The 21,359-nt window shown below is 32.4% G+C and overlaps 1 protein-coding gene across 2 annotated transcripts in view; it reads left to right on the forward strand.

Annotated features, from left to right (window-relative positions):
- Positions 1-469: 469 nt before the first annotated feature.
- LOC114327600 (saccharopine dehydrogenase-like oxidoreductase) overlaps positions 470-21,359 on the forward strand; it is a 76,843-nt gene continuing 55,953 nt past the window's right edge. For both annotated transcript variants that reach the window (XR_007695971.1, XM_028276268.2), the window contains exon 1: positions 470-770. The gene's annotated coding sequence lies outside the window, so the exon portion shown is untranslated. The remainder of the gene's footprint in view (positions 771-21,359) is intronic.

Here is a 21,359-nt window from a genome sequence, read left to right on the forward strand (position 1 = left end):
CTTGACCACTACGATATAAGACTGCTGAAATACTTATATTACAATCAAGTAGCCTCTTCACAAATTGGAGACAGTTGTACTGAAAAACATCTTCATTGGAAGCATACTTCCAATGAAGATGTTCTTCAAATGCTGAATTCAGAACGTCTGCTCATAAGCATCATAAAGAGGAGAAAAACAGAATACTTCGGCGGCCGAACTTTCATAATTTATGATCATTAATTTTTATTACAATATTGGGATGTTGCAATATTGAAATTTAATGAATCTTTTATTCTTGAACCTTTTTATGACGCTCCATTGCATAATATTAACCACATTTCTTATTATATGCCCTATTACATGACATGAAAGAATACGAAGTAAGACTTCAATCGCTATTATAATATTTAAAATAGCATTTAACACTCCCCTAACGACGCCTATGCACTTTCTTCTAATGCAAAATATATCAGTGTCCAGTGTTGCCACGGCTACAGGTGTTTCTCCTACATGCATGACTGATGAGCTGAGCGGAATAGTTTCCGGTACCGCTACCGCTGCTACCGGTTTTGTTCAACTTGGTTGAGGTGTTGAGTTGAAGTTGAGTTCCAGGCAGACTTAACATAACAGACATATATTTGTTCTTGTTGAGGCGAAAAACATTGCAAAGAAATTCTGACGTGGACGTGTCGGTCGGGTTGTATTTTTGATTTTTGTAGTGTCATTGGTGTGGTGGTAGCTTGATCCTGTTTTGAAACTCCTGAAGGTGCTGGAAATACATAAAATTGGTAAATATAAACAAAACTATTTATTGACCGGCTGCCGGCATGTCATGTTTTATTATAAAATTTGTTACTGTTTTTTCCACAGGAATGTTTGTGTTTAAATTACGAAAATAGATATTTCAAACTATGTGAAAAACATATTTTTGATTCAATTATAACCATACTTATCAGTGTCTAATTTTCTGGAACTGGAACATTGGGAGTGATAATTATATTAATCAATTATTATAAGATGTCATAGTACACAAAATATAGATTTGCAACAAATATTGAAAACATAAAATAGTAACTTCTGTAAATACTGTTTTTTTTTCTAGATATGCTTCTATATTCCTTTTTTTAATTGTGCTGTTTTGTATTTGCATCTGCTAATTATTTATGAATGATATTGTATAATAAGGAATATCATGTTTGCCCTTCACTTGTACTCTCAGTCCACAGTCTGTGTTGTCTGTACAACAATGACTATAATGAGAACACACAAGTTTAAGAATACATTCCATCCAACTACTTACCCAAGAAAACAAACACAATAAGGGGAAGAGGCCCAACCTAAGATAATTCAATGGGTCCGCTGAATAACTTGTAAGCGCTACATCACTCATTTTTAAGAAATCGAAAAAGAAGTTTTAAAATTATAACAATGGCAAACTTAAACATTTTAAGAGTTAGTAATCCATCCATCCATCCAATGGCACTACAGCCCAAATCGAGCCTTGGCCTCCTTCAATAAGCTTCTCCAATCATTTCAATTGACCGCTGTTCTTTTCCATGAACGCGTTCCCAGAAAGTTCCTGGCATCCTCATCGACTTCGTCTTCCCATCTCTTTTTAGGTCTTCCAACAGGTCTTCTTCCCTGCATTCTTGCATTCAGCAATTTTCTGGGGATTCTACTCTCATGCATGCGGACCACGTGCCCTGCCCACCGTAATCTCTGCAGTTTAGTGTGTTGTGCTAGAGTTGGTTCGCTATATTGCTCGTATATTTCTCTATTATACCTAATTCGCCAGTTGTTATTTTCACTTATTGGGCCCAGTATCCTACGTAATACTTTTCTTTCAAACACATCTAATGCATTGGCAGATTTTTGTGTCACCACCCATGTTTCGCAGCCATAACTTACTATGGGCCTGATTATTGTTTTATATACCCGGAGTTTTGTTTTCCGGTGTACGTCTCGCGATTTGAATATGTGGCCCATCGCAGTGGAAGAGTTAGTAATACAGTTTGTAAATACAAATTACAACCTGTATTACTCACCCTTAAAATGTATAAACTCACCATTATCACAATTTTAAAACTTTTTCTTTGACTTCTCAAAAACGAACAATGTTATTCGGCAGACCCATTCAATTGATTCTTCTTCTTCCTTCTTGTATGTAGGCTTTAAAGCCTGTTTCTTCTTTAATATTAGCCTATTGTTTAATCCTAAATTGTTTAAATTATCGCACCATCATTTTCTTGGTCTGCCAATACTTCTTCGTCCATTTGGTGAGTTATCTCGTGCTATTTATATTATCCTCTGCCATTCTACTAATGTGTTCGTTCCACTCCTGTTTCCGCTTTGTCACCCATCCATTTAAGTCTTCTACATTGCATGCTTTTTCTTATGTTTTCGCTTCTCTCCCTATCCAGCAGACTTTTCCCTGATATTCGTCGAAGTATTTTCATCTCTGTTGTTTCTAGTAGTTGTCTTGTTTGGATGTGTCAGGTCTTGTCTCCACTGTATATGTCAATATAGGTCTAATTGCTGCTTCATAGATTCTTACTTTTGTGTCTTGTCTTAGCTGTTTGTTCTTCCAGATTGTGTCATTAAGAGATCCCGCCGCTTTACTTGCTTTGTAGTTTTGTTGTCGGGTTTAAAGAAAACAATTTCTCTTCTGAATTAAAGATAAGGTTTAAAGAAAAAACAAGTACTTTTGTAGTAAAAAGTAATTGGCCATGAACAAGATGTTAAATAGTTTTCTGATCAACTATTTAAATGTGAAAGTTTAGTTAGGCTGTAATAAGTATTTTGTGATATTAGCTTATTTACTTAGTAAAATGTTTTAAAAATGTGGAACTTATCTAGAAAAGTATCTTCTGATAAATTACTTCAGTTCCTAGTAGGTGACCTTAAATATCATATAACACTTTCAAATGCTATGCTATGTAACAGAAAAGTTCCAATGAAATTGAAAGCCAAATCCCAATTTTTTTTTAAATTGTTATAAGACCAGCTATGAAGTGTGGCACTGAATGTTCTTTTGCTCTGGCTAGTATTTACAAAAATGTTGTTTTCAGTGCAGCTGTTGTTCCTGATGCTGATCTCTACCGATTTAAAAACAAAAATAACTAGTAGGTACTTAATTACTTAGTTCAAGGCTGTCAACTTTTTAAATACCACCTACCAACAATACACAACACTATCTAATTCCTCTTTCTCTTAGAAACTGTTGAAAAAACTTTATAGATTTATCACTATGAACACAAAATATATTTTACACAACTATCTGGTTCCTTAAATGAAAAGCTTAAAGAGAAAGAACAACGAATACATGTGGGAGAAATGCTCCACTCTTTCATGTACCTACATGAAAGAGTGGAGTAACAAAAAAGATTAAGTGTGGAATGAATATATCAGGGCAAGATTGGAGGTGGCACCCTTTAATGCTAAAATGAGTGAGCATAGGTTAAGATGGATAGGGCATTTTCAACATCAAAATGATAATCTCCCAATGTGAAGAATAGCATAAGTCAAAAGTTCCTGGAAGTGATAGGAGACGAAGACTAAGAAGACCTTGTGGGAGACATTTAGATAAGAAGTTGTGAAAGCAATTAATGTTGGTATTACAAAGATAATGTATGACAGTATAATTACATTTCTCTAGCATGTAAATATAGACAGGGGATTACATTAAAAACCTTACAGCATTTAAAGTCGGTCAGCTATTCCCAAGAAATTGTACACTTTTGTTTGTGCCCCGCTGAGTTGGACTTGCAGCAAGTATTTAATAAGAGACAATTGTGGTTTATTATAAATATTCAACACAATAAAAAATTAAAAACAACAGAGAGTGTCAATTATATTCTGACAGTGAGTGTAAGTCTTTTTTGAAACCTTCCTCCATGAAACTTGTCTCAGATTCAGATTCAGATTCGTTTATTCATGTCAATAACACAAGTGTTTAACACATGTCAAATAAAATTACATAAAGATTTGGACGCAATACAAATTAAAAAGATGCACAATACGACTAAGAGTATTAATAACATTAAATACTAACATTAAAATCACATTAAATTTGATTACATTAACAATGGACATTGCTTAAAGTCATAAAATCCTAAAATTTAAATGCAAGAAATTCCTCATTACTATAAAAAACATTTTCTAACAAAATATCTTTAATTGTACTCTTAAATTGATTTAATGGAAGACACTTTAAACTATCTGGAAGTTTGTTGAAAAATTTAATAGCCCAGTATCCTGGCCCAGTTTGACACCTCCTCAATTTCCAGTAGGCTGGCACAAGATGGTGTTTATATCGGGTGTCATGTTGGTGTATGTTCTCATGGGTTTCAGAGTGCGCCCCTCCCCTCTTGATAAACATTAGGTTCTCAAGTATATATAGAGATGGAACAGTGAGAATTCTTAGGGACCTATATGCTTGCCTACAATCATCCCTATACCAAAGACCAGCAAGAACTCTAACTGCCTTACGCTGCCAACCAAAGACTGTCAACATTTTTGCATGGTACACTGTTATTAAGACTTTATGTGAAACATTAGATGCCAGATTCCTGAGTACAAGCAGATTTTTTGCTAGCTTTTTACTTAGACTGTTGATATGTTCACCCCATTGAAGCTTGGGATCTAATAATACACCCAGAAATCTGACACTGCTCATACCATCATTTACATTCTGTGTGTCTCTGAGAGAGAAAACAACTCTGTTGGTTTTTGCTGCATTGAGCAGTAATCGGTTTACGCAAAACCATTCATTGGTCACTGACTGTGCAGACATAGAACCCTCAAGCGACTCCCCAAGTGTATCAGTTGTAAAAGACACTGTGGTGTCATCGGCGAAGAGTGTGTACTTTGCATTTGTGTTAATGCTCGTAAGGTCATTAATATAAAATAGAAAGAGAATGGGTCCCAGAACAGAGCCCTGGGGAACCCCAATATTAACAACACTCTTTCCCGATAACACCCCAGAGACCCTCACAACCTTTGTTCTGTTTTCTAAGTAAGATTGAACTAGTTTTACACTGTAAGGACAGAAGTTGTATTTTTTGAGTTTTTGCAAGAGCATTCCATGATCTACACAGTCAAATGCCTTGCTCAAGTCACAAAACAGAACAGTATTAAACTGCAACCTATGAAAGGAGTCTACAATATGTGAGACCAAGTCCAGTATGCCAAGTACTGTGGATTTGTCCTTTCTAAAACCGAACTGAGAGTCTGAGAAATAGTTATTATTTTCAAAAAATGTGGTTATTTGTACTGCCATAGCTTTTTCAACAATTTTAGAGATTATTGGAAGCAGCGAAACAGGTCTATAGTTTTCTGGATTCTTAACGTCCCCTTTTTTATAAATTGGTGTAACAATTGCTTTTTTAAGGACTGATGGAAATTTATTTTCTTTAAAGCATAGATTTATTAGTTTAGTGAGTGGGCTTATAATAATATTTTTAATCATTTTAATAAGGTTAACATTAAATCCATATATATCATGGCTATTTTTATTCTTTAAGCTGTTTATTATATCCCTCGTTTGATTAAAGGTAATTTCAAGAAATGAAAAGGTGTTTGTATGATTGACATAATTAATTTTATTAATAAAGTCAATATTTAATTTTGGAATGTCTTTAACTATATTAGTGGCAATTTGGGAAAAATAATCATTGAACTGGTTTGGCGTGATCTTGTGATCTTCTAATGAAGACCCTGATTTTCCTCGATATTTGTTTATCATGTTCCACATGGTTTTCTGTGGATTTTTTGAATTTAATATTATTTGGTCATTTGACCTCACTTTGGCTTTCTTAATTTCATTTTTATATTGATTTCTGAATTGTTTAAGTATATGATGGTTATTATCATTTTTATGTTGCCTATATATCATTTTAATAAGGTTAACATTAAATCCATATATATCATGGCTATTTTTATTCTTTAAGCTGTTTATTATATCCCTCGTTTGATTAAAGGTAATTTCAAGAAATGAAAAGGTGTTTGTATGATTGACATAATTAATTTTATTAATAAAGTCAATATTTAATTTTGGAATGTCTTTAACTATATTAGTGGCAATTTGGGAAAAATAATCATTGAACTGGTTTGGCGTGATCTTGTGATCTTCTAATGAAGACCCTGATTTTCCTCGATATTTGTTTATCATGTTCCACATGGTTTTCTGTGGATTTTTTGAATTTAATATTATTTGGTCATTTGACCTCACTTTGGCTTTCTTAATTTCATTTTTATATTGATTTCTGAATTGTTTAAGTATATGATGGTTATTATCATTTTTATGTTGCCTATAAAATTCTTCTAAAATTTTTAGATGTTCCCGCATTGCCTGTAGGTCATTTGTAAACCATGTGATTTTTTCAGATTGGTCTGATCTTACTCTATATTTTTTTTGTGAAAAAGATTCTAAAAAACAACTTTCAAGAATATTCATAAAGTGACAGAATTTTAATTCAACATCAGTGTTATCTTCATAGATAAAATCCCAGTTTACTTCCGATACTTTGTTGAAAAATATGTTCTTACCTTTTTCAGTTATAGGCCTAATAAGCATAGTTGTCTCAGTAAAACCTGTAATCTTTTTTTGAATCTCAAATTTGACAATCTGGCCTTTGTGATCTGAAAAACCAGTCTCAAAAACCTCAGCAGAGTACAGGGGCAATCCAGGATCCATGAAAATGTTATCAAGACACTTATTACCCCTTGTCGATTCATTTATAGTCTTGACTAGGTGAAAACCTTCAAGAACGCCTTGAAGTTTACGGGCACTTGCATTGTCAACAAGAAAGTCCACATTGAAGTCCCCAGCAACAAGGACTTGTTTATTTGGGCTTAATGTGCCTAGAACTCCTTCAAGAGAGTCCAAAAAGATGTCAAACGGGCCAGAGGGGCTATGGTATACTGCTAAAACTAACAAGTTAAAATCTTTTAGACATATACAACAATATTCTATACAAAAATCAATTATAAAAGTGTCATTATTAACAACATTAAAACATATAGTATTTTTGACGAAGATCGCAGAAGATCGCAGTCTCCATGAGTATTTCCTACTTTTTGATTTATTAAGACTTTGGCATGGTCAATAATGGTATATTTCAAGCTAAACTAAGCTTGCATGGATTTGTTTAGCTATAGTTTTTAAATGGTTTTAAAGTATGGTGATGGGTTAGTGCTAAATTGGTGACTACAAATCTGGAATATAGGTGTAATAATAAATGTGTTGGTACTAATGAATATGTGCCTTTTGGGCTTAGTTCGTAAATACCATTTTAATTCACTATACAGGGAGTTTGGTAAAGAATGGGCCATAGCTTAACCGTAATTCCTGAGGTTAAAATAGGTCGATATAAGCTAACTTGCCTTAGTACGAAAGTTGATAATAACCGAAATACAGGGTGTCAAAGTTAAACTTTTATTTTATTTATTCTTAGTACATTCAATTTTTTTTATCCCCCACTCTACATACTTTTTGAATCAAAACCATAGTCTCTTAATATTTTTACTTAAAAAAGGTATACTACATTCATCTCGCTAAACTCAACTGTTTTCGAGATAAACGCATTTTAAGTCTGCGATACAACATAATTTTTTACATAACATCATTGGAGTTGCACCCGAATAATAACTTAAAACCATAATAATTGTGCCAGTGCCAGTTCTCATAATTATGTCATTGCATCGCAAATTCCATTAGAAGAAATTTGAGATACATTTTTGGAAATTTTTATGGTTTTAAGTTATTTTTCGGATGTAACTACTTACAATGATATTATGCAAAAAATTATGTTGCCTCGCAGATTTAAAATGCGTTTATCTCGAAAACGGTTAAGTTTAGCGAGATGAATGTAGTATACTTTTTGTAAGTAAAAATATTAAGAGAATAAAAGTTTTGATTCAAAAAGTATGTGAGTGGGTAAAAAAAAATGAAACATATTAAATGAGCGCTGAAAGGCGTATGTGGCGTCCTCTGGGTAATACATCATTTTTCGTGGCGAATTTAGATTTCTCGTCTCAAAAAACCCTCGCTTACCAAATTTCGTGTTATTATACTATGCCTGTTAGGAAATTTTCAAGAATAAATAAAATAAAAGTTTAACTTTGACACCCTGTATTTCGGTTATTATCAGCTTTCGTACTAAGGTAAGTTAGCTTAAATCGAGATATTTTAATCTCAGGAATCTAAGGTTAAGCTATGGTCCATTCTTTACCAAACACAATGTATATGTTTATTAATTAGATTTATATTTACGAATGGTAAACAGACATCTTTATAAACAATACATTATAAACAATAACAATGACTGATTCATCAACATATGAATATACCAGTAGTGATAATAACTATATACACAATAATAATACAATATTTTTTCTATTTAGGTACTGGTATTTATACAAATTAATATCCAAACACTCACGACTGCCCAATGTTGGTGTATGTTTATATTTAGGTATGGTTATTTATTAGCCACTGTTGACAGTCAACAATCAGTTCAACTCAGGTTAGTGCTATCTGAGTTCGAGGGTTTATATTATAAATTATTTATTGCATTTTTGCAATATTCCCTTGTTTAATAACTAAGGGTGAATTCCCTCAATACCTCCCGGTAACTTCTTTTGGTGTATACCTTAATGATTCTCTTTGATATTAACACTAAATACACGAAGATAGTAGTTAAGACCGCTTTGCCCTTTCAATACTTAATATAATTTGAATTATTTGAAGATAACTTTCATGTTTTATTGTTTTTTTTTTCTAAAATCTGACATTTTAATAATTTTTTCAATAGTGTTAGTATTTTTTCCTCGGCTCGTTTTCTCCGTACTTTAATGGTACTTTTTACCAGGAGCTTTTTCATTTTTGCTTCTATATATGACTTCCTCCGGTTCTTCTATTGTTAACTCTTTTGAGATTTCGATACCTACTTCGTCTGCTTCTTCTTTGTCAACCGTTTCATCTTCTTTGTTTCATTTATATTCCATTGTTTTCTATTATAACAAGAGTTCGGATTTATTCGCTCCGTGCATGACTAACGCGACACCTAGCGTAGTAGGCCCGACATTTTTGGCGACGTTTGACGTTAAACATATGACATATTTGACAATATGTCAAATAAACGTCAAAATAAAAAGAGGATATTTGGAAGTTCTTTGAAGAAAATATCAATTTTGGGTTTTTCTTCACTTTTTCGTTATAGTTTTTTATAGTGTTTTAGAGATCCCAATCCTGAGGTTAACTGTCCGCCATCGGAACTACTTTTTTTCGAGGCCTCGACTTTGGCGCCCTCTACAATATTATTGTACGTGCATAAATGAAAAAAGATATACTTTTTGTATTCTCTAAGAGTTAGATATTAATATGTAAAAAGTTTTATGTTCATTTTTAATAAAGGTTCTGAGAAAAAAATCTTGGAAAAATGCTTATTTGTGGTCTTCTAAAGTCCTAGTACCTTAATAAAATACTTGTTAATTGATAATTAAACCTTGTAACCACTTAAAACTTTATCATTAATAGCTATAACTAAATGCCATTACATACATTTTCGCTCATAAAACTTTAAAACCATGTCTTCGATAACTTTAAATTAATTTGTACATTGAAATTTAACGTTAAGAGGTTTGTTAAACTATCTTGTATAAATCTAAGTACCTAAGTATAGTTAAAATTGTTTTTTTTCCAATTTTTAACGGTAACTAAATAAGGTTTTCTCACAAAATTTGTGCTGGGCGACCTGTTTTCCAGGATTCCACTCTAGGACTCTAGGGACAGTCTTTGCAATACTTGAACTATTTTTTCGGAGTGTGTGACCGATCCAACCTTACTTTCTGGATTTTATTTCATTTTCTGTCCTCTTTTGTTCGGTCAGGTGTAGTAGATCTTCGTTTCACATTCGTAAAGTACACTCTGGGCCAAAATTAACCGGCCACCTTAAAAATGGGTCATTTTTGATGTCTTATATCTCCTAAACCTGTTGTCCGATTTAAGTGATTTTTTTAATATGTTATAGCCTTATTCCTTAACAATATCGTTATAAAAATATTGTTGCTAAACAGGTAAATTTTCATTGTATACCGGGTGTACGAATCAAACTGTGTTTTTTTCAAGGTTTGCATCACCCTGTGGAATATTCTAGCATTTGTAGAATACTGAAATTAAAACCTAACTATAGCCTCATGCTTTCTCAACATTTTGTTGTTTGATTGATTCGCCTATGTTGAATATAAAAAAGTTAGGTGCTTTAACAACTAGACATGTTTTTTTATCAATACAGGGCGTTTTTAAAAGAATTTGGCAAAGTTTAAGGGGTAATTCTGCATGAAAAATAATAGACCAGGGCGCATCTGTAAAAATATTAGTACATTGGGACGTTGAGAGGTGACTCAATTTTTTTTGCAGAAATTGCTTGAAAATAACTCAAATAATAATATTTGAGTTATCCTCCCTCTCAAAAAGGTCCGGAACATTGTTTAAATAATTAAGATGTCAAAAAATGAAGGAAAAATTCGATTTTTTTCTTCGTTTTTTGATTATAACTGTAAAAGTATTCATTTCCGAGAAAAGTTGTACTGACATAAAAGTTGTGTAACTAAATTTCCTACAATATAGAATTGGTTAAAAATTTAAAAAATAGTCGCCTTTGTTGCAAAATAGCAATAATTACGAAAAAACCATACAATAACAAGTATTCGCATTTTACGTTTTTCAACCATTTATGCTACACTTAGGACCTTCATATTTCACCCATAAAAACTTTATGATACAGTAAAACAATACTGTAAATTTCATTAAGATCGGTTTAATAGATTTTGCAAAATAAATTTTGCAATCCAGCTTTCGCAAAAAAATTCATTTTTTCAAAATGTTACAGGATTAAAAATAAAGCAGATAGCAAGTTGAAATTTTTTTGCGTATATAAGTGTACTGTACCTTTCATTTGCAATTTACAAAATTAAAATCGATTAACTACCACGGCGTCAGAATTTTTTTTAAATAATAGTACATTGTTTACCGGGTAGGAAAAGCTTAACATTCCTGGACGACTGTGAAGATTGCTAAGTCGAGGCGCAAGCCGAGACTTAGCAACACAGAGTCCAGGAATGTGGCTTTTCCTACGAGGTAAACATACTATTTTTCCGCAAATCGTTTAAAATTCGACAGATATTGATTGATTTAAAAAAAACGCGATAATTTTATTCCCAAATAAATGGTGCTTTGAAATTCCTAATAAAATTACTTGGGTTACTATGGAAACGTATTGAGGTTGAATTGTCAAACTTGACGCTTATAAATTTAATTGCTGGTCTCGAACGTAAAATGATAAGTGATGATGAAATTTCCATTCCTGGGACTCCTCCAGAGCTGGTTGAGGCAGTGAATACTGCTTCATTAGAATTATTGCCAAAGAAATCAAGAGAAAAGTACGAAAATGCATACAGACGTTTTATGGATTATCGCATGAGTAAAAATATGTCTTATCATTTATGTAGAACACTAACAACTGTACGGAAATATCATTTCCTTACAGTAAGGAAATGACATTTCCTTACAGTAAGGAAGTCCTGACTTTTTCTTCAAGAAATTTTGACAGGAATGTCAAAATTTCCTGGCGATTTGCGGAAAACATTAATTATTGGTGCTACGCGCAGGACAGCGGATAGTTTGCTCTGATGGGGCATTCCAATGACCTTTGATAATGATTGATACATTTTAATTTTTATAACATTTCGATATAAATAAATAAATTTGTTTATTGCAAAATAAAAACACATACTCTAACCTTTGAAATAACACTTTTTTTATCAAAAACTTTCTTTGTTCATATATTTTAACTTAGAAAATAAAAGTTTATTATTTTTAAACATATGCAATTGTTTAAACAATATTTCACAAACAATAATAAAATTAGTTTGATTTTTGTGGAAGTAAAATATTAAAATAAAACAAAATATAGAGTAAGAAAATAATATATTAGATAAAGATTGGAAGAAATTTTGGTGGAAATCAACTTGTGTGAATCGAACACCGCCGTCCTGCGCGTAGCACCAAAAATTAATGTTTATTTAAAAAATTTCCTGACGCCGTGGTAATTAATCGATTTTAATTTTGCAAATTGCAAATGAAAGGTACAGTACACTTCTATAAGCAAAAAAATTCAAATTGCTATCTTCTTTATTTTCAGTCCTGCAACATTAAAAAAAATGAATTTTTTTTGCGAAAGCTGGATTGCAAAATTTATTTTGCAAAATCTATTAAACCGATCTTAATGAAATTTACGGTGTTGTTTTACTACATCATAAAGTTTTTCTGGGTAAAATATGAAGGTCCTAAGTGTAGCATTGAAAAACGTAAAATGCAAATACTTGTTTTTGTATGGTTTTTTTCGCAATTATTGCTATTTTGCAACAAGGGTGACTATTTTTTAAATTTTTAACCATCTCTATATTGTAGGAAATTTAATTACGCAACTTTTATGTCAGTACAACTTTTCTCAGAAATAAATAGTTTTAAAGTTATAATCAAAAAACCAATAAAAAAATCGAGTTTTTCTTTCATATTTTGACATTTTGATTATTTAAATAATGTTCCGGACCATTTTGAGTGGGGGATATCTCAAATATTATTATTTGAGTTATTTTCAAGCAATTTCTGCAAAAAAAATTAAGTCACCTCTCAACGTCCATCTCAAAACAGATGCGCCCTGGACTATAATGACAGTTTGCTTTATAAACTTATGTCCGCAAATGCTTCGTTTCCGAGATAGGGGGTGTTGAAATTTTTCTGACAAACTGACGATTTATTTATTGCTTTAAAACCTGTTGAGATATGCAAATGCAATTTGGTGGGTTTTATGACGTAGTTATTGCATAGTTTTTGACATATAATTAAGAATTTAATATTCACTATTGGCGCGCATACGGGTAATATGAGCCATCATATTACCCGTATGCGCGCCAATGGTGAATATTAAATGCTTAATTGTATGCCAAAAACTGTGCAATAACTACGTATTAAAACCCACCAAATTTCATGTGCATGTCTCAACTGGTTTTAAAGTAATAAATAAATCGTCAGTTTGTCAGAAAAATTTCAACACCCCCTATCTCGGAAACGAAGCATTTGCGGACATAAGTTTATAAAGCAAACTGTCATTATTTTTTCATGCAGAATTACCCCTTAAACTTTACCAAATTTTTTTAAAATTGGCATTGATAAAAAACATGTCTAGTTGTTAAAGCACCTAACTTTTTTATTATCCAACATAAGCTAATCAATCAAACAACAAAATGTTGAGAAAGCATGAGGCTATAGTTAGGTTTTAATTTCAGTATTCTATAAATGCTAGATAGTCCAGGAACTGAAGCTTTTCACCTCGCAATTTTTACAGAATGGATCGATTTGCTTGAAAATTTTAGAACAAGTAGTGGATAGTCTAAGGATTAAAATCTATATGATGCCGAAAGGCGCTTTTACCATGGGGGTGGTTTCCACCCCATCCCGGAGGTGGAAATTTTTTATTATATTTTGACCGCAAAAGTTGATAAAAACATTTATTCTAAGCAAAAAATGAATGAATAAGGCCAATGACTAAAAACACCGCTAACTTACATTATGCTTCAAATTGGATTTCTCCTTTTTTTTCAAAAAAATATATTGATTTTTTAACCGTAACTTTTCTATTTTTATCTTAGAAAGTTTGGCAAAAAAGAATTTTGTAGGTTTTTATAAGGTCTATAAGGTCTATAAGCCTATTAATATTAATTCTTTTTAAAATCCTCAGTCGCAAAAAGAGATGACTTTGAAAGGGTTGGTAAAGGTGGTTTTTGCATGTTATTACAAGTTTTAATTATCAATAGCTCACTCAATTTTTGCTGTAGTAAAAATTTTTGCAAACCAGTTTCTTGAGAATTAAATAAGCTACAATTTCATATTTAAACATTTTTTCGTATCTCTGATGCTAATCTTTCTATTCTGAAGAAAAGGCCATTTTTTTCCAAACTACAAAAATTCGTTCTTCGCTTCTAACTCCATTTTTTTAAAAACTAATCATTGTAAGCCGGTCAAACTTCTAGAACCTATTAATAATATAAAAATAAAAAAGACCAAATAAGGTTAATGACTAATTTTAATTAGGGTGGTGATTAGGACGTTGCTTCGGATCACTTTTTCGCTGAAAAAAGTAGGGACTAACATTCTTTTCAATATATATCACTTAATTTTTGAGATAAAGACTTTGTTTTTATTTCTGGAGGTAGATATTTTAAAATGCTTTAAATTAGTTTGAACAAGTTATCCTCGAAAAATGCATAGTTGTCCCGTCTTTTGACTTCGAAACTACAGTATTTAGCATTTGACGAAGAAGAGCTAACATTTAATAATGTATAGCTCGATTACTATTGGTCTTTAAAAAATTAAAAGAAACGGTTTTGTTTATTGTTTCAAAAGGTACATTTTTGTTAAATAAAGTTGTTTTGATAAAACGAAAACTTTTGGAGTTATTAGCAGAAAACTTATTAACAACATTGATTTTTTCCATATAAAACTAACACTTTCGATAGCGAATAAATCGAAAACTATTAATTTTATCAAAAAATATATAGAACGTTTTTTGCTTAGAATGAATGTTTTTACTAACTTTTGCGGTCAAAATATAATAAAAAATTTCCACCCCTGAGATGGGGTGACAACCACCCCCATGGTAAAAGCGCCTTTCAGCATCATATAGATTTTGATCCTTGGACTATCCACTACTTATTCTCAAATTTGTACTTTGACTTTTGTACTTGTACTTTTTACCATTCTGTAAAAATTGCAAGGTTTTGTCGTATTTTAAGCTTCATTACTTGGACTAAGAATATTCCATAGGGTGATGCAAGCTTTAAGAAAAAAACACAGTTTGATTTGTACACTCTGTATACAATGAAAATTTTTTGCTCAATTAGAAATCCAATGAAATCAATTAATTTGTGGTCATCTGATTAAATACAACCAATAAAACCAACATGATCTGAAAACAGATCCTATGGGCTGTTTTCACTCAATCATGTAGCTATGGATACCTACATTTCGTTTCATTTCGATTTTGACATTTCAAATATTCAATATTTCAAAATGTCACGATTTGGTTGTAATACTGATGAGAATATTAATGAAATTATCGAATCAAATATACCAAAGAATACTGTTTACAGTAAAAAATTTGTATGGAAAGCGTTTATGGACTTTTGCAATGATAGAAAATATGACCCGTGTTGAGCTGCCCCCCCCCCCCACTTGCAAAAATTAAAAATCAAATAGCCCTGATTTATGAGCTATTTATGAGCTCTCATATTCCGCAAACTAAAAATTTTGAGCTCGTTCCACTGAGCAGGAATTTAATACCATAGTGGGGGGGGGGGCTGAGTCAGCCCCCCCCACTACTTAAAAATAGGAATATTGAATCGGTTTTTGCGGCAGAATTACGAGCTATTTATGAGCTCTTGAAATTATATTGTTTCGATTTTTGAGCTCATCCCCTTCACCCCCAAACAACCCTTTAATTGATTTAACTTAAGAGAAAGATGCTGAGAAAACTTAAAATATATCGTATTGCGGATATAATTCCTATAGCTTATATACTCTAAGAATAAACTATTAAATCAAGGGCATTTCGATTATTGAGCTACAACCCCTTCGCAAGAAAACCACCCTATCTTCCCGGCTTAAGAAAAAGTTGTACTTAAAATGCGTTAAACTAATTATTTGGCGACTACATATATCATTTAATAATTTATAAGCTTCCAAATTACGCGCATTTAGATCAGTAAATTCCAATTTATTTTGTATAGTGCAGTCACTGAAGGTAAAAATCAACGATTACCTTCAAGTTCGGTTAACCTTCATGGATTTTCACGAAAATTGGTCAGTTGTTAGAGGATACGTCAAGAAACAAAGGTGACATGGTACCACCTTGCGCCTTTACCCTGAGGGTGGATACCTCCCCTTCTCGGGGGTGAAAATTATTTTATAAAAAATAACTGCACAAATCAATAAAAGAACAAATTAAAAGCAAAATTTATTATATAAAGTTAATAAAATAAGTCAATACTTTTTAAGTTATTAAAGATCAAAGATTTTAATTATTTGTGAAAAAAATGCATGTTTTGAAGAGGTTTTTTGTAAATCACTGAAAAACTGTAAGTTTTTACAAAAAAGTTAATAGTAGTTTAATTCGTATAGCTTATATTCTAAGAATAAACTCTTAAATCACGCACCTTTCGATTATATAGCTACAACCCCTTCGCAAGAAAACGACCCCATTTTCCTGGCTTAAGAGAGAGTTGTTCTTAAAATAATTTAAATTGATTATTTGGCGACTACATATCGTTTAATAATTTATTAGCTTGCAAAATATACGCATCTCAATTATTGAATTGCCATTTTCTTTCTATAGTGCAGTCACTGAAGGTAAAAATCAACTATTACCTTCGATTTCGGTAAATTTCCATTTATTTTCACGAATTGACAATAACAACTTGGGGTTTTAGCCTGGGGTATATGTCACCCCTTCTCGGGAGTGAAAATTACTTTATTAAAAATAACCCCACAAATCGAGAGAGGGACAAATTGTAAGCAAAATTTGTTATATAATGTGATTAAAATAAATCAATACTTTTTGAGTTATTAAAGATCAAATATTTTAATTTTTGGAAAGAAAATGCATGCTTTAGAGCGATTTTTCATAAATGACTCAAAAACTGTAAGTTTTTACAAAAAAGGTTTCATCACTAAAATTGAAGCTAATAAAAAATATAATAAATTGCTTACTTGAAAAACCTTTAATGTTAATTTAAAGTAAGTTATTGGTAATTAAATGTATATTTTTTTCCGAGACTGTTCAAATCTAAGGGTTCAAGCTTAAATAACGGGAAAAAGATGCATTTTATAACACTTAGGTACTAAATACTTGTCAAAGTACTTAGAAATACCCATCAAAAATAAGATCCAGAAAAAATTGATAGTATCAAAATCCGCTCACCAATTTTCGTGAAAATTAATGGAAATTTACCGAAATCGAAGGTCATAGTTGATTTTTACCTTCAGTGACTGCACTATAGAAAGAAAATGGCAATTCAATAATTGAGATGCGTATATTTTGCGAGCTCATAAATTATTAAACAATATATAGTCTACAAATAATTAATTTAAATTATTTTAAGTACAACCCTCTCTTAAGCCGGGAATATGGGATGGTTTTCTTGCGAACGGGTTGTAGTTCAATAATCGAAAGGCGCGTGATTTTAGAGTTTATTCTTAGAATATAAGCTATACGAATTAAACTACTATTAACTTTTTTGTAAAAACTTACAGTTTTTCAGTGATTTACAAAAAACCTCTTCAAAACATGCATTTTTTTCACAAATAATTAAAATCTTTGATCTTTAATAACTTAAAAAGTATTGACTTATTTTATTAACTTTATATAATAAATTTTGTTTTTAATTTGTTCTTTTATTGATTTGTGCAGTTATTTTTTATAAAATAATTTTCACCCCCGAGAAGGGGCGGTATCCACCCTCAGGGTAAAGGCGCAAGGTGGTACCATGTCACCTTTGTTTCTTGACGTATCCTCTAACCACTGACCAATTTTCGTGAAAATCGATGAAGGTTCACCGAAATTGAAGGTAATCGTTGATTTTTACCTTCAGTGACTGCACTATACAAAATAAATTGCAATTTACTGATCTAAATGCGCGTAATTTGGAAGCTTATAAATTATTAAATGATATGTAGTCGCCAAATAATTAGTTTAACGCATTTTAAGTACAACTTTCTCTTAAGCCGGGAAGATAGGGTGGTTTTCTTGCCAAGGGGTTGTAGCTCAATAATCGAAATGCCCTTGATTTAATAGTTTATTCTTAGAGTATATAAGCTATAGGAATTATATCCGCAATACGATATATTTTAAGTTTTCTCAGCATCTTTCTCTTAAGTTAAATCAATTAAAGGGTTGTTTGGGGGTGAAGGGGATGAGCTCAAAAATCGAAACTATATAATTTCAAGAGCTCATAAATAGCTCGTAATTCTGCCGCAAAAACCGATTCAATATTCCTATTTTTAAGTAGTGGGGGGGGGCTGACTCAGCCCCCCCCACTAGGGTATTAAATTCCTGCTCAGTGGAACGAGCTCAAAATTTTTAGTTTGCGGAATATGAGAGCTCATAAATAGCTCATAAATCAGGGCTATTTGTTTTTTAATTTTTGCAAGTGGGGGGGGGGCAGCTCAACACGGGTGAAAATATGAATTAGATGGAAATCGGACGGTGGAAGAATTGGCGTCGATTTTAAAGGATTGGGCTGTGAACATGAGAAGAAAAGATGGTACAGAGTTTAAAGAAGCTACTGTCAAAACCATGTGGAACCTAACAAGTAAGCTTTTACAAGAAAAGTATTATAAGGAAATGAAAGTTATTATTGACCCATTCAAAAGCGTTGTATTTCAACAAGCGCGAGCTGCCCGCGATTCTATACGACGAAAACTACAATTGGATCCCTGTAAAAGGAAACAAAGTTCAGAGCCATTGAGTGCAGTAGAAATAACAAAAATGATAAATTTGTGGAACGAAGACACCCCTGAAGGGCTACAACGGAAATTCTATCACATAACCGCCGTAGAATTAGCTTGGCGAGGTGGGGAAGCTGCTGCTTGTTTGATTGACTTTTTTCGTATTGAAACAAATAACGATGGTTCTGTAACAAATCGAGTACAATATAACCCTGTATTCAGCAAGACTTGCCAAGGTGGTTCAAGAAGGTGTACTGACAGCAAATTTTTAATAGAAAACAACGACAGTAACGTATGTCCTGTCAGATTATTTAAAAAATTGTTATCAAAAAGGGGCCCAAATATTAAAACGGATAGATTATTCCTAAGAACAAATCGTTACTGGAAAACGGAAAATGATCATTGGTATGATAATATACCCATTGGAAAAAATATGATTCAAAATTGGACAAAAACGTCTGCCGAAGCGATTGGCTTGAAAACCAAGGAAAAAAAATTACTAATCACTCCAATAGATCGACCGCGGTCAGTTGGTTGGCCAAAAGTGGTGTTCAAGAGCAAGAGCTTATAAAAATTACGGGGCATAACAATCCCAACTCAATAAAACCGTACTTGAACATTGACGAAGAACATCATAATAAAATTATTAACAGGATGCGTAGTGGAAATACATCTTCATCAGTTATAGAAACTAACATGTCTGGATCTTCATTAAATTTTTCTAATTGTTCCTTTGTTAATTGCACATTTAAATAAATTGTTTCTGCTCTGTATTTTTTTTTTCATAACCAGCAAAAAATTTTCTATCCGAATAACCCTCGAACATTGATAAATGCTCAAAAAATTTTTAACAACTTTCTCAAGCTTGTTGCTTACAGGCAACAGACCTCCGCCTACGGCGTCGGTCTGTTTCCAAGCAACAAGCTTTCGAAATCTGTTATAAAATTTTTTCGAACAATTATCAATGTCCTTGGGTTATTACTACCAGTGGCGGCTTTTCTTTATGTGCTGCTGAGCTGCAGAACTACCAAACAACCATAGCAAATCTTAATTATTAAAGAATAATTAATATAGTTTTATTTCAAATCTGCCATATTATCATATTAAACATCAACTGTTAATAATAATTCACCAACAACGATGATTAATATTATTTTTTTTACGTATTTACTCCTCTAGTGAAACCGTATAATTTTTTTACGTATTTGGTGCTCCAGTGAAGCAATCTTTTTACGTATTTGCTGCTCCAGTGAAGCCGCGTCGATAACAACCGAAACACTGGCAGCGGTAAAATGCATTTATTAGGCAAACGGCGATCTTAGCCGATGTGCTTCGGCAATCGGCTGATTAACGGCCTCGGAAATGTGTTTGCGAGCTGCAATTCACGACAGTTATTCGTGACCGTTGCATCTGTGCCGTGTTTAGAAATTCTTAGGTTACAATTTTGTTTAATTTGTTTTGTTCGAGCGTGTTTAAAACAATGGAGTTTCAATTTAAATTAGGTGTAAATAAATTTCAAAAACTTCACTATCAACAACAGTTGATTATAAAAGAACGTGGCCGTCCTATGCCTGATCTTAATATTGAAGTGTCCGGTAAAAGCCGTGGAAAAACATATACGCGTAAATTTAATAAAGACATGTATCTACGAAATCAGTGGATTTGTGGATGTTCCGAAAAAAATGCTTTTTTCTGTTTTCCGTGTGCATTATTCGGCGCAGATAAAGAGGAAAAATTGTGGCGCGAGACAGGAGTGCGGGATCTAGTGCATTTAAGTGAAAAAATAAAGAAGCATGAAAACACGCAAACTCATATGAACAATGAAATGCGATTTGCATTATTTGGGAAACTTAATATACAGGCCCAACTTGACTCTGCTTATTGGATAAATATACAAAAACACAATGAAGAGGTGACGAAAAACAGGTATGTTTTGTCAAAAATAATTGACTGTATAAAATTCTGTGGGGCTTTTGAGCTCGCCTTACGAGGACACGATGAATCTGAAACATCAGATAACCCTGGAATTTTTCGTGGTTTAGTGAATTTTTCTGCTGAACTTGATAAAACACTTAGTGAACACCTTACAAATGCGACAATTTTCAAAGGTACCTCAAAAACAATACAAAATGATATTTTGGATTGCATGCTAGAAGTATACGCTGAGGAGATTTTAAACGAAATCAATGAAGCCCCATTTTTAGCAGTGATAGCTGATGCGACAACGGATGTTTCTATGAAATTTCAAATGGTCATTGTTTTTCGTTATGTAAAAAACGGTGCTCCAGTTGAAAGGTTTTGGACTTTTTTGCTTCCAGAAAAACATGATGCTGAAACCTTAGCTAACACAATTTTGAATGTTTTAGACCCAATATTAAAGAATAACAAAAATAAGCTCATTGCACAAAGTTATGACGGAGCAGCTGTTATGAGTGGGATACATGGCGGAGTGCAAACAATAATTAAGAGAAAATATGAAACTGCTCATTTTGTGCACTGTTACGCCCATCAATTGAATCTAATAATGTCAAGAGCATGTTCTATTAATTCCCAAGTACGCGTATTTTTTGGAGATTTACATGATATACCTGGATTTTTTAGTCATTCACCTCAAAGAATAGCTGTCTTAAATCAAATAGTTGGAAAAAATATTCCTCGTTCAATCCCTACACGCTGGAATTTCAATATTCGTACAGTAAATGTCGTTTACGAATATAGAGACTTTATTATTGAGTGTATGGAGCAACTAGAAGAAGAGTCAAATGCTATTACTTCCAAGGAAGCAAGAGGACTTAGACGTATTCTGGAAGAT

Source organism: Diabrotica virgifera, chromosome 1 (genome assembly GCF_917563875.1).
Source record: "Diabrotica virgifera virgifera chromosome 1, PGI_DIABVI_V3a".
Classification (NCBI taxonomy): domain Eukaryota; kingdom Metazoa; phylum Arthropoda; class Insecta; order Coleoptera; family Chrysomelidae; genus Diabrotica; species Diabrotica virgifera.